The 15845-nt window shown below is 33.9% G+C and overlaps 1 protein-coding gene across 4 annotated transcripts in view; it reads left to right on the forward strand.

The window, feature by feature from the left end:
* The window catches only part of GPC5 (glypican 5), a 2040883-nt gene that overhangs the window by 1138915 nt on the left and 886123 nt on the right, over window positions 1–15845 (forward strand). The window lies entirely within an intron of this gene.

Here is a 15845-nt window from a genome sequence, read left to right on the forward strand (position 1 = left end):
GCAATTTTTTAAAATGACACACTTCCTATCATACATGAGCATATGAGAATTTGATAACCAGCTAGATGGCATATTGGATAGAGTGCTTCACTTGAAATCAGCAAAACTAGAATTCAAATCTTTCCCCCAAATACTTACTATCTGTCTTACTATGACAAGCTTTAGTCTTATCATTTATAAAATTAAAATAATGGCACCTGCATAATAGGGTGACTATGAGGATCAATTGATATATCACGTGTAAAGTGTTTTGCAAGTCTTAAAGCAATGTGTTTAAAAAGCATTCTTAGTTGCATGCTGCTGCTGCTTAGCTGAGTAGTAGTTGACAGAGAAATTGCAAGAAGTTGCAGTTAAGATTACAACATACAAAAGAGGTTAAACAAGGAAGAGGGATTCTGGGAGGGAGGAATCACTTGCAGGTGAGTGGTTCAGGATTATATTTGAACTGAACTTTGAAAGTAGTGATGTAAAAATAGTCCATTCTAGTAATGGGAGGTGTTTTACACAAAGAAGTATGTAGAAAATAGAAAATAGAAAATATGTAGGAAAAATTACTTGCCCAGTTTGACTGGAACATGATATGCATAAAGAAGAAAGGGTCCCAATTTTATAGATTGGAGCCCGACATTGAAGAACATTAAATGAAGAACATAGGTGAAAGCAGAGTATAATCCAATCAAATCTAATTGAGCTTGTATACCTTAAGGTGAATATTAACATTGGCTGTTTCCCTGCCCCTAAGAGTTTCCCATAGTTAACTAAATAAAATATTACTTCTTATCATATATGAGCATGAAGCATAGTCCACAGGAGAGATCACTGGTACCACTCACCCCATCTTGAAGTACCAGCTTACCTGACCTAAATTTTATATGTGTATAGAATTAAGAGTTAATTTAATTCGGACACAGTCAAGACTCACTTCTGGCTGGAGTCAGGCCATACTGTGATCAGATGTGTACATTATTTACTGCTTTGGTATTGAGGAGTAACAAGTTAGAGAGGATAGATACTGGAGATGAAAGAGTTCAGAGAAAATTCAATACCTATAGAATTGTCAAGATATAATGATGCCCTTAACTTGTTAAGTAGGAAAAACTAGGAGAAATGAAGAGCCTTGTAGGCATCTAAATTGCAAGGTTGACAATTGCTTGTATGCAAGAGGTAATGGATAGAGAATAGTATAAATTGACAACAGACTAAGTTTATGCCACTGGGGAAATGGTGTTGCCCTTAGGAGAAATAGAGGTAAAGTAGATAAACTGATTTGGGAGATATATGATGATTCTTTTTTGAGGGAGGATTAAGACATAAATGTGGATAGGTTGCTTCAGTAGAAATGTCCAATGGGCAGTTAGAAAATTGAATTCAGTACATGATGGCAAGGTCAGGGTTGGGAATAAAGATTTGGAAATGATGGGTATACTGAAGACATAGACTTATTGACAGATAATTGAATTAATTTATTGATTGAAAGATAAATTGACAGTGCAAATAGAGTATCAAGTTCTATTCCAGAGCTTCAGGTTCACACATGGAGTAGGGAAAAACCAATAAAAGTTGGTATCAGAGTGGAGAAATTGAGGATAAAAGTGTCACAATAGTCATGGGAGGAGAGAGTATAAAGAAGAAAGTATGGTTGGCTGGTAGTGTCAAATGCTTCTGAAAGACCAAAGATCTTCAACATTTAATAAAGGGAAATAGAGTGTATGGATAAATATAGAGACTATGAAATGTAGAAGAAGGAAGCTGATAGACCTCATATTGGATGGTCTCAACATTCTCTGCAAAATTGTAAGTGGAGTACCATCAAAGGGAATGAAATGGTGTTGGGAACAGTAGGGAGAAAAGGAATGAAAAAATGAATGAGAGGTTATTTATTTGACAGGAATAGTTTCCTTCGTTCTCTCTACTCTGCTCTTAATCAGTTTATGCACATCTTTTCATTTTTTTATGAAGCTGTCCTTTTGCCATTCCTTATTGCACAATAATATTTCATTCTATTAATGTACTGCAATTTGTTCAGTCATTGTGCAAATGACAGGCACTCCCTTTTTATTTCTAATTCCTTGCTACAACAAAAAGAATGATTAGAAATATTTTTTGTTAATAAAGATAATTTTCCTGTTTATTTGATCTCTTTGAGGTCTAGTAGTGGTATTGCTGGCTTTGCTATGACTTTTTGGATATATTTCCAAATTACTTTACACAATAGTTATACAAGTTCACAACTCTTTTAGTGTTCCTATGTTCTCAAACCCCTCCAATTACTGTCATCTTCCCTTTTTGGTACTTTTGACCAATTTGATGAGTGTCATTGGTCCTCAGAAGCATTTTAATTTGGATTTGTTTAATAGTCACTTGGTACATTTTCTACATGACTATCAATAAGTTATATTTGTTCCTTTAAGCACAGTTTCTTCTCCTTTGATGACACATTTGCTGAGGAATGGTTTTTATTTTTTCATTAATATATATTTATTTTATTTTCATCCACTTGTATATGCATATTTCCAAGTTACAAAATTTCCCTTCCCCCTTCCTTCCCACCCTCCTCCCCATAGTAGGGAACAGTAAGGTTAGCATTTTACAAACATATTTTGTTAACATATTTACAAGTTAGTAATTTTTGGCATGAGGAATTAGGATTAAGGGAAACAGATACATAAGAGATAATTTTTATAAAGTGTTCAGAGATTTGGTTGGGTTTTCTTTTCTGTGTGTGTTTTGGTTTGTTTTTTTTTCCTTCCTCTAGTGGAGATACTATAGACTATGATCATTCTAATACAGTTGTCCTAGCCCTCTGATTGATCAAGAGTTGTTGCTTCCATCAAGATTATTCATCTCATAATGTTGTTGATGTGTACATGGTTCTCTTGTCTCTACTCCTTTCACTCAGCATCAGATCTCATAAGTCATTCCATGCTTCTTTAGAGTCTGACCATTCATGGTTTCTTATAGAATGATAATATTACATAGCATTCATGTACCATAACTTGTTTAGTCATTCCCCAATTAATGGACATCTCAATTTCCACTTCTTTGCCACTGCAAATGGCTATTTTTATTAATTTGAATCCATTCTTTTCCTATGTTTGATATCAGAGAAATTTGTTGCATTATGTCTTCCCTCCCCAGCTGTTTGCCTTTGTATAAACAATATCAGAGAGGTTAAAACTGGAAAGTAAATGTGTATTAACACATGATTAAAATGTAATTGAAATTCAAGATAGCATAAAGTATTTTGAAAATCTCAATTATATTAGATATATTCAGCCAGAAATATTATATTTCACAGCACTGAAGTAATTTTAATTGCGACTATAAAAGCCTCTTAGTTAATTGCTATTGGTGATTTTTTTTTTGGTAAATCTCTCAGGAATTGAAAATATCAACAGCAGTTGATTTTATAGTTCTTTAAGACTGACAGTGAACTTCCTTTAAAATTTCTATAAGGTGAAACAAATATTCTTGTTCTAATTTTGCATATGATGGAACTAAGGCTTAGAAAAATTGAAACTTTTTCATATTTTCAAAAATTAATCTAATATCAGGGATAGCTGGGAGGTACAGTGCATGCAATATAAACCCTGGAGTCAGGAGGACTGGGTTCAAATACAGTATTACAAACTTCTTTGCTATGTGAGCTTGGAAAAGTTGCTTAATCCTATGAATTTCCAAAAACATTGACCAAATATCAATAAATGCCAGAGGAATTACTCTTGAAACCAATCCTTGGACAAAAAAAAATCAAGAATTAAATATTGTCAGTAGTCATTAAGCACTTAGAAGATAGAACCATAACTGTGAGCCAGCATAAGTATATTAAGAATAAGTATCAACCACTTGTAAAGAAAATGGAAAACCACTCCAGTATCTTTGCCAAGAAAATTCCATTGGAAGTATTGTCATGCTATGGTCTTTAGGGATCATGAAGAGTCAGATGTGACTGAATGACTGAAAAAAATCTAGCTAATATGACTTCCTTTTTATTAGCTTGATAAAATAGAGAAATTCTGTAGACATATTGTAAATACATTGCAATAGAGCATTTGAGAAAATTCCTTAAAATTTCTTCATGTAAAATATGAAAACACATGGGCTATATGATTATGTGGTTGAATAAATTCAGAATTGTTTTAATATGGTACATAAAATGTATGGATTGATTGTCAGATTTATGTTAGTCTGCAGTACAATGCCCCATGATATTCTACAAGTATATGTTCTTAATTTCAGTTTTTCAATGTCTTTAAAAAATCAAATACTTGGATAAGTAAATATAGATCATGTTCATCAAATTTTTGGATTATTCAAAGCTCATAAATATAGCTATGATATGATGATATGACATGATGATCTTGTCAGACCAGGATACTGGGCTAATGAAATAAGACACAAATAGTATATGAAGCCCTACTCTTGTGGTCTAAAAGTCCATTGTATAAGAATGATGATAATATGAAATTTATATAATAAAGAATTATAGATTTATGTTATTGCAATTCAATCATCAGTGTGATGTGACACTCAAGTGAATTAATGAAATCACAGTCTGTGTTAACAGATTTAAAATATTCAGAAAAAGAAAAATAGTTGACCATGCAGTACTCTATAATTATCAAACCACATTCACATATAAACAAAATAATATTATCCAATGGGTTTTAAAATAAAGGCAAAACAGGAAAACATACATACATATATATATATATATATATATATATATATATATATCTTGAAAGGGTCAATTTCATAATTAAATGATTGATGAAATGATACTGCTATAGAATTGACAAATGTCTTTAACATCTTTTTGAAATAACTTTTTTTTGTGCAGTATTATACTAGTGTTAATTTGGACAGTATTATATGTACTTTGACAGTTCTGGTTATCATCCAAAAAGAAGAATTTGAAAAACCAAGAATACATTTTAAAAGGTCATCTAGACTAGGGGTTCTTAATGGGGGCCTATGAGCCATTGACAGAAGTTGCAGAGAATTATATTTATTTGTGCAGTTCAAGGGAATGCTTAACATTTAGAGTTCTGAATAAATAGGATGATCTGCCTTTTGAAATATTAACTGCTTTGTCAATTTATTTTAGAGTTGAGTTTATGTTTCAGGTAGGAGATTTGGGTCTGATGACCTGGAACATCCTTTCCAGCTCAATACTTTCTGATTCTACAATGAAGTCTTTTTTGTTTGTTTGCTTTTTGCAAGGCAATGTGGTTAAGTAACTTGTGCAAGTTCACACAGCTAAGCAATAATTAAGTGTCTGAGACTGGATTTGAACTCAGTTCCTCCTGACTCCAAGATAGTACTCTAACCAGTGAAACTCTTAGCTGCCAGTACAATGAAGTCTTTATGAAAAATTGATGATTATTGATTTTATTTTGCTGTATTAAATTAGTTTAAAGAATTTTCATCTTCTGAAACTTGATAAGTAGATTTAGCAGAATCAGATGACCATTTTGTTAATCATTTAATTTCATAGTGGGTGTCTATCTCCTCTCCTCTAGTTAGCCTCATCATCTACTCCACAGTATCTCTTCTCCACTGTCCATTATCTTCAGTTGCTTAGATAAGTAGGATAAGCTTTTAGCACTCTTAATTGGTAATATTAGGAGAAATGTCTCCTGTTTTTAAGAGAAGAGGAAAATACCCCATATTATTCTTTTTAACTATGGGATATATTCAGAGAAGAAATGTAAATGGCAAATAAATATCATGATGCTTATGAAATGTAGACAGCTGATGATTTGAAATCTGTAAACATTTGTAGAATAATTTCAATCACCATAAGAAAAGTAAAGCCAAAGAACTATGTATTCCTTTATATGTGAACACTTATGCTGGGTCCTAAATTTTTATATTAAAATATTAATTTTACTTTAATAAAATGTCTTCCATTCCCTAACAATAGAAGATTCAAACTGAATTTTAGATCCAACAAGCTAATAATGAATGTATAATAGAAAAAAGGAAAAATAAATAAATATATTTTCTTGCATTCCAACTGCAAAATAATATTACTGAAAGTTCAGAATGATAATGCTTTATTGTTAACTTAAAATCTGATGATACTCAGATTATAATATATATTGACACCTTATGCTAATCATAATTCAATTAATGAGAAATGTTCAGGGAGAAAATGTAATGTAGCTTCAAGCCATAATGAAATATTCACTAACAGTTAAAAGTAAGCAGTATAATCAGATACTCAATGCAAAAATTGTATTAAATTTTATTAAAATGCAAAAATTGGAGAAGATAATTATCATTTTAAAAAAACTATATATCAAAGGAACATATTCTGATCTCAAATCTAAAAATAAGGTTTCCTTTAAAATATTCTGATAGAGATTATCTTTTTAATTGATATTTTATTTTTCCAAATACATGTTATAAAATTTTTAACATTCATCCATACACATATGTATAATTTTAGGTTACATAATTTCTTTCTATACTCCCTTCTCACTCCTCTCCCCTTTGCAGTGAACAGTCAGATGAATATTGTACAAATACATTTGTATTAATTATGTTTACAGATTAGTCATTTCTCATATGAGGAATTAGAATTAAGGGAAAGAAATATAAAAGAGAATTTGTTTTAAAAAGTGAATGTAATACTCATCAGATTCTGAAGTGTTTTTGTTTTGTTTTTCTTCCTCTGAATGGGGATAGCATTATTTATAGAGTTGTCCTAGTTCTCTGAACTGCTAAAAGGAGCTGCATCCCTCAAAGTTGATCAATTTACAATGTTATTAATGTGTAGAATGTTCTCTTGGTTCTGCCCCCTTCATTCAACATTGGATCCTATAATTCCTTTCATGTTTCTCTAGAGTTTATTTATGTTTTTAAATAAAACAATAGTATTCCATACAATTCATATACCATAATTTGTTTAACCATTTCCCAATTGATGGGCATCCCCTCAATTTCCAATTTTTTGCCACTACAAAAAGAAATATTATGCATATTTTAGAAAATTATGGGATGCAGCCAAGGTCAAAAATCTTTGATAAAATACAACATCCTTGCCTATTTAAAAAAACAATAGAAAGTATAGGAATAAATGAAGTTTTCATCAAAATAATTAGTAGTATCTGGCTAAACCATCAATAAATATTATATTTAATGGAGATTAACTTGGAGCATTTCCAATAAGATCAGGGGGTGAATCAAGGATGCACATTATCACCATTACTATTTAATATAATATTGTCAATGTTAGCTTTAGCAAAGGTCCCAAAAGGACCTTTCCCATTTTTATAATTTTTTTTGAATTTAGGGCTGGTTTTGGAATTTTTGGATCAAAGGGTATGATCACTTTTATTATTCTTTGGGCATAGTTCCATATTGTTCTCCAAAATGGTTGGATCCATTCATTTATCATTTGAGGAATGACTTGAAATCTTACAAATTTGATGCAGTTCTCTATATATTTTAGAAGTGAGAGTTTTCTAGCTGTGATGTTTTCCAGTTTTCTCCTTTCCTTCTAATTTTTGATATCATTGATTTAATTAGCACAAAACTTTTAAATTTTATTTAGTCAAAATCATTCACTTTGCAATTTATAATGTACTCTATTTCTTGTTTGGTCATGAGTTTTTCCCCTTTCCATAGATCTGATAGAGTATTTCTTTATTTATTAATTTATCTATGGTGGTGTACTTTATGTTTCAATCCTGTGCCCATTTTTTACTTTATTTTGGTATGAGAAGTGAGATATGAGTCTATGCCTAGTTTTTGCCTTACTATTTTCCAGTTTTCCCAACAATTTTTGTCAAATAGTGTTTATCCAAGAAGTTAATATCTTTGGATTCGTCAAATGTAGATTAGTGTAGTCATTTATCACTGTTTCTTTTGAACCTGTCCTAATCCACTGATCTATTACTCTATTTCTTAGCCAGTATGAGGCAAATTTGCTTTAGAGTAAAGTTTTGCATCTGGTAGCACTAGAGAGCCTTCCTTTACAATTCTTTTCATCAGTTCCCTTGATATTCCTGATGTTTTGTTGCTTCAGATGAGTTTCATTACTATTTTTTCTATCTTAGTAAAATAATTATTTGGTAGTTTGATTGGTATGGCACTAAATAAGTAATCTAATTTGGGTAAAATTGTCATTTTTATTATATTGGCTCTACTTAACCGTGAGCAATTGATATTTTTACAATTGTTTGGATCTGACTTTATTTGGGTGAGGAGTGTTTTGCAATTGTGTTCACAAAGTTTCTGGATTTTCCTTGGGAAGTAGATTCCCAAGTATATAATGTTGTATATATATACTTTAAATAGAATTTCCCTTTCTATCTCTTGCTCTTAGGCTTTGTTGTTCTGATATAGAAATGCTGATTATTTATGTGGGTTTATTTTATATCTTGTTACTTTCCTGAATTTGTTAATTGTTTCAAGTAGTTTTTTAGATGATTTTATCAGATTCTCTAAGTATAGCATTATATGATCTGCAAAGAGTGAAAGCTTTGCTTCTTCACTGCCAATTCTGATTCCTTCAATTTCCTTTTCTTTTCTTATTGCTAAAGCTAACATTTCCAATATTATATTTAACAGTAATGGTGATAATGCGCATCCTTGTTTAGCCCCTGATCTTATTGGAAATGCTCCAAATTTATCCCCATTACATATATTTATGGATGGTTTTAGATAAGAACTACTAATTGTTTTGATGAAAACTTCATTTCTTCTTATGCTTTCTATTTTTTTTAAATAGGAATGGATGTTGTATTTTATCAAAGATTTTTTTTTTTGCCTTGGCTACATCCCATAAATTGTGGTATGATATCTCATTGTTATAATTTTCTTGGATATAATTTTTGATTATTTCTATGATTTGGTCTTTGATTCAGTCATTATTTAAAATTAGGTTATTGAGTTTCCAGTTTCTATTGAGATGATCATGCGATTCTGTTGGTTTTGCTATTGATAACGTTCACTCTGTCCAATGCACCATCTAGCTGCCCTCTTGCATATTTCTAAGTTAAAAAATTTCCTTCTACCCTGCCCCTTGCAGGTTAACATTTGTATTAACATTTGTGTTAATCATGTTTACAGGTTAATAATTTTTGCTAGGAGGAATTAGGATTAAGGGAAAAATACATAAGAGATATTTTCTTAAAATGTGAATGCAGTATTCCTCAGATTCTGATGGGTTTTATTTTGTTTTGTTTTGTTTTTCTTTCTCTAGCATTATCAACAGCCTGTCTAATAGAGTGGTCCTAGCTTTCTGAACTGCTGAGAGGAGCTGCTTTCACCAAGGCTGATCAACTCACAATGTTGTTGTTAATGCATACATTATTCTCTTGGCTCTGCTCCCTTCACTCAGCATCAGATTCTGTAATTCCTTCCATGCTTTTTGAGAGTCCAACCATTTATGGTTTCTTATAGAATGGGTTAGTCTTTGGGCTTTGTTCAAACTCCACAATTCTTTCTCTGGATACAGATGGTATTCTCTATCACAGATACCCCCAAAATTATGCCTGATTGTTGCAATGATGGAATGAGCAAGTCCATTAAGGTTGATTATTACCCCCATTGTTGCTGTTGGTGTGTACAGTATTCTTCTGGTTCTACTCATCTTGCTCATCTTCCAGGCTTCCCTGAAATTCTATCCTTCCTGGTTTCTAATAGAACAATACAGTTTGTTAAGTCATCCCCCAGTTGAAGGACATTCACTTAATTTCCAATTCTTTGTCACCATAAACAGGGCTACTATCAATATTTTTGTGCAAGTGATGTTTTTACCCTTTTTCATCATCTCTTCAGGGTGTAGACCCAGTAGTGGTATTGCTGGATCAAAGGGCATGCACTCAATCAAGTAGTTTTAATCAGATGCCATCATTCAAAGATTGATTAATTGATGGTTTTATTGCTTGATAAGCTCCAAGTACTCTCAAAGTACAATCACAGATTAATTGTTTGATAAGCAGCATTGCCTCAGAGTCAGTAAGTACTCTCCCCTCCTTGGTCTCATTAGAAATACACTTCTCAAGAGTCTTGAATCACATCAAATTATGATCATTTTTTCCCTTATTCCCTTTTTCAAGTCCCCTACAAGGGCACACAATCCCTTTGAACCAAAATATCACCCCAAGTCAAATAATTTCATGAATCATTTTCCCCCTCTCCCCAAGAATACTTTCTCCCACACTCTCCATTAGCTCCCTACCCAGGGTGCTTAAACCCTTGTTAACCAAAGTTTGGATTATGTCCAACCCTTCTAGTTAGGTTCTCACCCTCTGCTACTAAAGTCACTTCTGATTTAATTAACTATAGAAAGTACTGGGATACTCTGTAGATTTCTATTAAGAGCTTTTTATTTTTTTTAGGTTTTTGCAAGGCAAGTGGGGTTAAGTGGCTTGCCCAAGGCCACATGGCTAGCTAATCATTATCTGAGACTGGATTTGAACCCAGGTATTCCTGACTCCAAGGCCAGTGCTTTATCCACTACACCACCTAGCACCCCTCTCTTAAGAGCTTTAAAATTAATTGTTAGGTATGGAAGACACTGACTCAGGCCTGCCCAGAATAGGATACCTTCATCAGAGAAAGTGCCAAGCTTTGTGAGCAAAGCAGAATTAAAGTAGGAAACCAAGACCTGTAAATGTAAACACTTCTGCTCTTCATCAGGGCTTTTTTTTCCCCTGAAATATAGTGATGTCATCATGGTTCTCTTCAATGGAAACATGAGAACCAACCATATCTATATCTCTAGATCCAGTCTCTTCAATTATATTCAACCCTTTAAGTATCCTAAGAGAAATGTAATTCTCAAGAATTACAAGTGTTATATCTTCCATTGTAGGGTTATATACAATTTGATTGTCTTTGTTCTGTTTTCTCTTCCCCTTTACATTTACCTTTCTATTGCATCTCTTCAGTCATACATTTGGCTACTGAATTATCTGTTCTGTTCTGATTTTTTTTTTATCAGGTACTTTTGGAAGACCTCTATTTCCTTAAACATTTACCTTTTCCCCTTACAGTATATGCTGAAATTTGCAGGGTCATAAATTCTTGGTTGTAATCCCAGGACCCTTGTCCTCTGCTATGTTGTATTCCAGGTCCTCTGGTCCTTCAGTGTTGAGACTGATAAGTACTCTGTTAAGTCTGATTGTGGTTGCTTTTTATTTAAATTGTTTCCTTTTTTGCTGCTTGCAGTATTCTCTCCTTTATTTGAAAATTATGGAATTTGGCTATAATAGTCCTTGGAGTTTTTATCCTCTGGTCTCTTTCTGGAGGGCTTCTTTTTTTACTCTAGGCTTTCTAATTATCCAGTGACTCATAAATTGTCTCTTCTGGAACTATTTTCCAGGTCATTTATTTTTCCTAAAAGATATTTTATACTTTCTTCAGTTTTTTCAGTTTTTTTTTAATTTTGTTTGATGGAATCTTGTAGACTCGTAGATTCATTGGTTTCTATTTGTTTAATTCTAATTTTTATGGTTATATTTTCTTCAATTTAGTTTTGTGTTTCCTTTTCCAGCTGGGTGATTTCATTTTTTGAAGACTTAACATTCTTTTTCCAGTTCATTATTTTAACTTTTAAAGCAAGTTTTTTAGGTTCATTTTACATAATTTTCCTGCTTGACTCTCATTTCTTTTTTCCACTTTTCTTCTTCCTCTCTTCTACTGGTTTTTTAATTCTTTTTTTAAGGTCTTCTATGAACTTTTGAATTTGAGTCCAATTACTCTTTTCAGTCTACTACTATGGATAATTTTTCACTGTTTTCTTCTTCTGAGGTGTCATTGTTATATCATCTTTATCTGCATGGTAGTTTTCTATAGTGAGCTTTCTTTTAGCTGTTTTGTTCATCTTGAAATATCTGAGCTCTAATCCTGGAGTACAGGGAGTATAGACCTAAGCTTTTTATGGATCTGAGATCTGATCCCTGACTTATAGCTGACCAAGATGTTGCCTATGCTGTCCAGACTTTGCCTTTGCACAAGTTTCTTTTCTCCTTTATGTGCAGTATCTGCCTGTGCCGTGGTTTGCTCCTAATCCAGTCCTGTCTTTTGCCCAGGGTTCAGACTTTGGAATTGGGACCTTCCCAGTTGGCTTGCTGTCCAGCTGCTGGGATCTCTGCTGTTGTCAAACTGTCAGGGTCTGGACTGCACTGTGGCTTAAAACCTACTACTGGCTTTCTCATTTTCCTGACTTGCTGGACTCTACTTCCCCTCCTTAAAGACAGACATTCCCTGAAGATCCTCCATGATGTCTGCCATTGAAAACTTCTTTGGATCTTCTCTTTTTCTTGATGGTATCTGTAGCTTTAATGTCTGTGCAGAGGCTTCATGTAGCTTTGGTAGGAAAAATCTCCCAGAGCATGTTAGCTTCACACAGCCATTGTAGAGATTATCATTTTAAAAGATATTCTTGAAATGGCAATTCTTTTATCATATTATTTCTACTGTTTTTACTCAGTTTTAATGTGTCCAAAGAGGTTTTGCCATTTCTTTTGAAAAAGCAGCCAGTGAATTAATTGATTCAACCTCAATATTTTAAATGATGGTAGACTGACTCCTTTAACATTTTTTTATGATATTGTTGTATGTTGTTGAGAATTCAAGTAGGTAATAAACAATTATTGAATACCTGTTGTGTGCCAGTCAGTATGCTAAGTGTTCGGGATATTTTTAAAACTCCCCTACTCTCAAGGAGTTTCCATTTTAATGAAGAAAAAGTAATATATATACACATATAAGTGTATACAGAATGCATACAAAATGATTCATTCAAAGACAAGTACTTTATAAGTCAAGAATTCCAAAATTCTATGAATGATGTTCACATTGTATTTTAAAAGTAATGAAAAAGGCTCAATCTATAGAAACTTGGGGTATTCTGATTACCTATTTGGAGGAAGTGAAAGGATTTTTTTCTTTTTTTTTTAATTAGGAAGCTAAACATGATCTCTACTCTGCATGTTCTATAATATGGATTTCCATAATTTGTTACTCCAACAGTTTTTCATTCATTTGACCTAAAATTAACAAGGGAGTTTCCTTCAAAGTTATGTAGACTCAGGGTGGGCAGAGCCAAGATGGCTGCGTGAAGGCAGCATTTCTCTAGAACTCCAACCCCCCCCCCCAAAACCCACAAAAAACAAAGGATGACTAGCCAAAATTTTTGGGGCAGAACCCAGAGAAAGACTGATACATTTTCCTAGTCCAAGATAACTTAGAAGTTCAGTGGGAAAGGTGTGCTTCAACAGGACCAGGGTTTTAAAAAAGGCCATGGCACAGCCCAGCCCAGCCCAGCCCAGCCCAGAAATCACTGGTAACAGCTTGAAGGGGCCCTGAGAAAACTCTGCTGTACCTGGGTGAGTGTGGAGTGAGGAGCACAGCTGCAGAATCTGTAGTGAGAATCAGGAAAAAGCAGCCTGTACCCCCAGAGACAGTAAGTGAAGTCTGCAGAGATTTCTCTCCTCTCCCTGGGGTAGAACTCCTCTGTTTGCCTACACTCACATATTGCAGTTTGGGCTTCCATACTAAATAACCAAGCTGGATCTCTCCTTATAGCCCCAGGGCAGAGGGCAGTGCTGTGGTCATCTACATATCAAAGCAGAGGCTAGAGAGCATAAGACTTTGGAGAAATAAAGGTCCCAGTGGGGTGTCCCCTCCAAAAAAACCCTAAAGCTTTGGAAGTGTTGTAAATTAGTCTTGGACTGAGGAAATGAGTAAACAACAGAAAAAGATGAATCTGATCGTAGAGAATTACTTTAGTCCCAACACATATTCAAGTGCTGACAAAATAAAAGCTTCCATATCCAACCTCCAAGAGAAATAGAAAATGGGCACAGACTATGGATGAGCTCAAAAAAGACTTTGAAAAGCAATTAAGGGAGGTGGAGGAAAAATTGGGAGGAGAAATGAGAGAGATGCAGAAAAATCATGAAAACCAAATCAAAAGCTTGGTGAAGGATATCCAAAAAAATACTGAAGAAAATAATATGTTAAAAAGCAGATTAGGCCTAATGGAAAAAGCAAAACCAAAGGCAAATGAGGAGAAGAATGCCTTAAAAAGGAGAATTGAGCAGCTGGAAAAGGAGATTTAAAAAAAACCTCTCTGAAGAAAATAACTCCTTCAAATGCAAACGTAGAAGTAAAGGAAATTGATGACTTTGCAAGAAAGCAGGAAGAAATAAAACTTTGCCAAATGACCCCAAAATTAGAAGGAAAATATGAAGTATCTCATTGGAAAAACAGCCAACCTTGAAATCAGATCCAGAAGAAATAATTTAAAAATTATTGGACTATCTGAAAGCCATGAACAGTAGAAGAGCCTAGACTTCATTTTCCAAAAAATAATACAGCAAAATTTCCCTGAGATCCTAGAAGCTGAGGGTAAAATAGAAATCCAGAGAATTCACTGGTCAGCCCCTGAAAGGGATCCCAAAAGAAAAACTTCCAGGAATATTATAGCCAAATTCCCAAACTCCCAAATCAGAGAAAATTCTAAAAACTGCCAGAAACAGACAATTCAACTACTGAGGCTCCATAGTCAGGATTACACAGGATCTGGCAGCATCTGCATTAAAGGCTCATAGGGATTAGAACATATTCCAGAAGGCAAAAGATCTTGGTTTACAACTGAGGATCAACTACCCAGCAAAACTGAAGATCCTCTTTCAGGGGAAAAGATGGACTTTCAATGAAACAGGGGACTTTCAAACTTTCCTATCTAGATGACCAGAACTGAACAAAAAGTTCAATCTCCAAGCTCAGGATGCTGGTGAACCATAAAGGGAATGGAAGAGGGACTAGCTATGAGGAACTTTATGATATTGAATCATTTTTATTTCTGCACAGGAAGAAGATATTGATAACTCATATGAACTTTCTCATTTATAAGAGCTGTTAGAAGGAGCATATATAGACAGGACATAGGAAGGAGCAGAATATAATGCTATGATGTGGTAAAGGGATGGAGTCAGTGGACGATGGGGGAAAGTACTGGGAGGAAGGAAAAGGAGATGAAGAAGAAGCTGAGAGATTTCACCTAAGTCAATAAAAAACTTTTTCAATGGAGTGGAGGGTGGGAAGACAAGGAGGGGAATGAATGAGCCTTCATTCTCATCAGAAATGGCTCAGGGACGAAATGACATACACAATTAATATGTGAGGAAATCTGTCTTGTCCTGGAGAAGGATGGGAGGAAAGGTATGGGATGAGGAGGAATGGGAGGAGGGAAGGGGGGAAATAGGTGATAGAAGAGAGTGAAGATAGAGGGAGGGGGTACTCAGATTCAACACATTTTGAGACAGGACCAGGATGAAGGGAGAGAGAGAACAGAATAAATGAGAGTGGGGAGAAACAGAGTGGAGGTACAGCTAGTAACAGCAACTGAGGGAAAAATATTGAAGCAACTTCTCTGGTGGATTTATGATAAAGAAACTAACTCACCCCAGAGACAGAGACATTGAAATCTGAACACAGACTGAAGTACATTTTTTTTTCTCTCTCTCTCTGTTCTTGAGGTTTCTCTTCTTCTTGGGGGGAGGGGAGGGGGTTTATGCTTATTCTTATGTTTACTCTTATAACATTCAATTTACATCAATGTATGGCATGGAAACAATGTAGAGACTGTCAGCCTTCTGTGGGAGAGGAGGGAAGGGAGGAGGGGGGGAAATTGTAGAATTCAAAGCCTTGCAAAAAATGATGGGTATATATTTCTATTGTATATAATTAGAAAACAAATAAAATGTTAAAATGTTAACAAACAGGTTATGTAGACTCAGGTCACCAGAAATACCAAAAAAAATGTATTAATAAAAATAAAACTAAAGTTAAATAAGTAAAAACTGTATTGAAATTTC

The sequence above is a fragment of the Macrotis lagotis genome, chromosome 6 (genome assembly GCF_037893015.1).
Source record: "Macrotis lagotis isolate mMagLag1 chromosome 6, bilby.v1.9.chrom.fasta, whole genome shotgun sequence".
Classification (NCBI taxonomy): domain Eukaryota; kingdom Metazoa; phylum Chordata; class Mammalia; order Peramelemorphia; family Peramelidae; genus Macrotis; species Macrotis lagotis.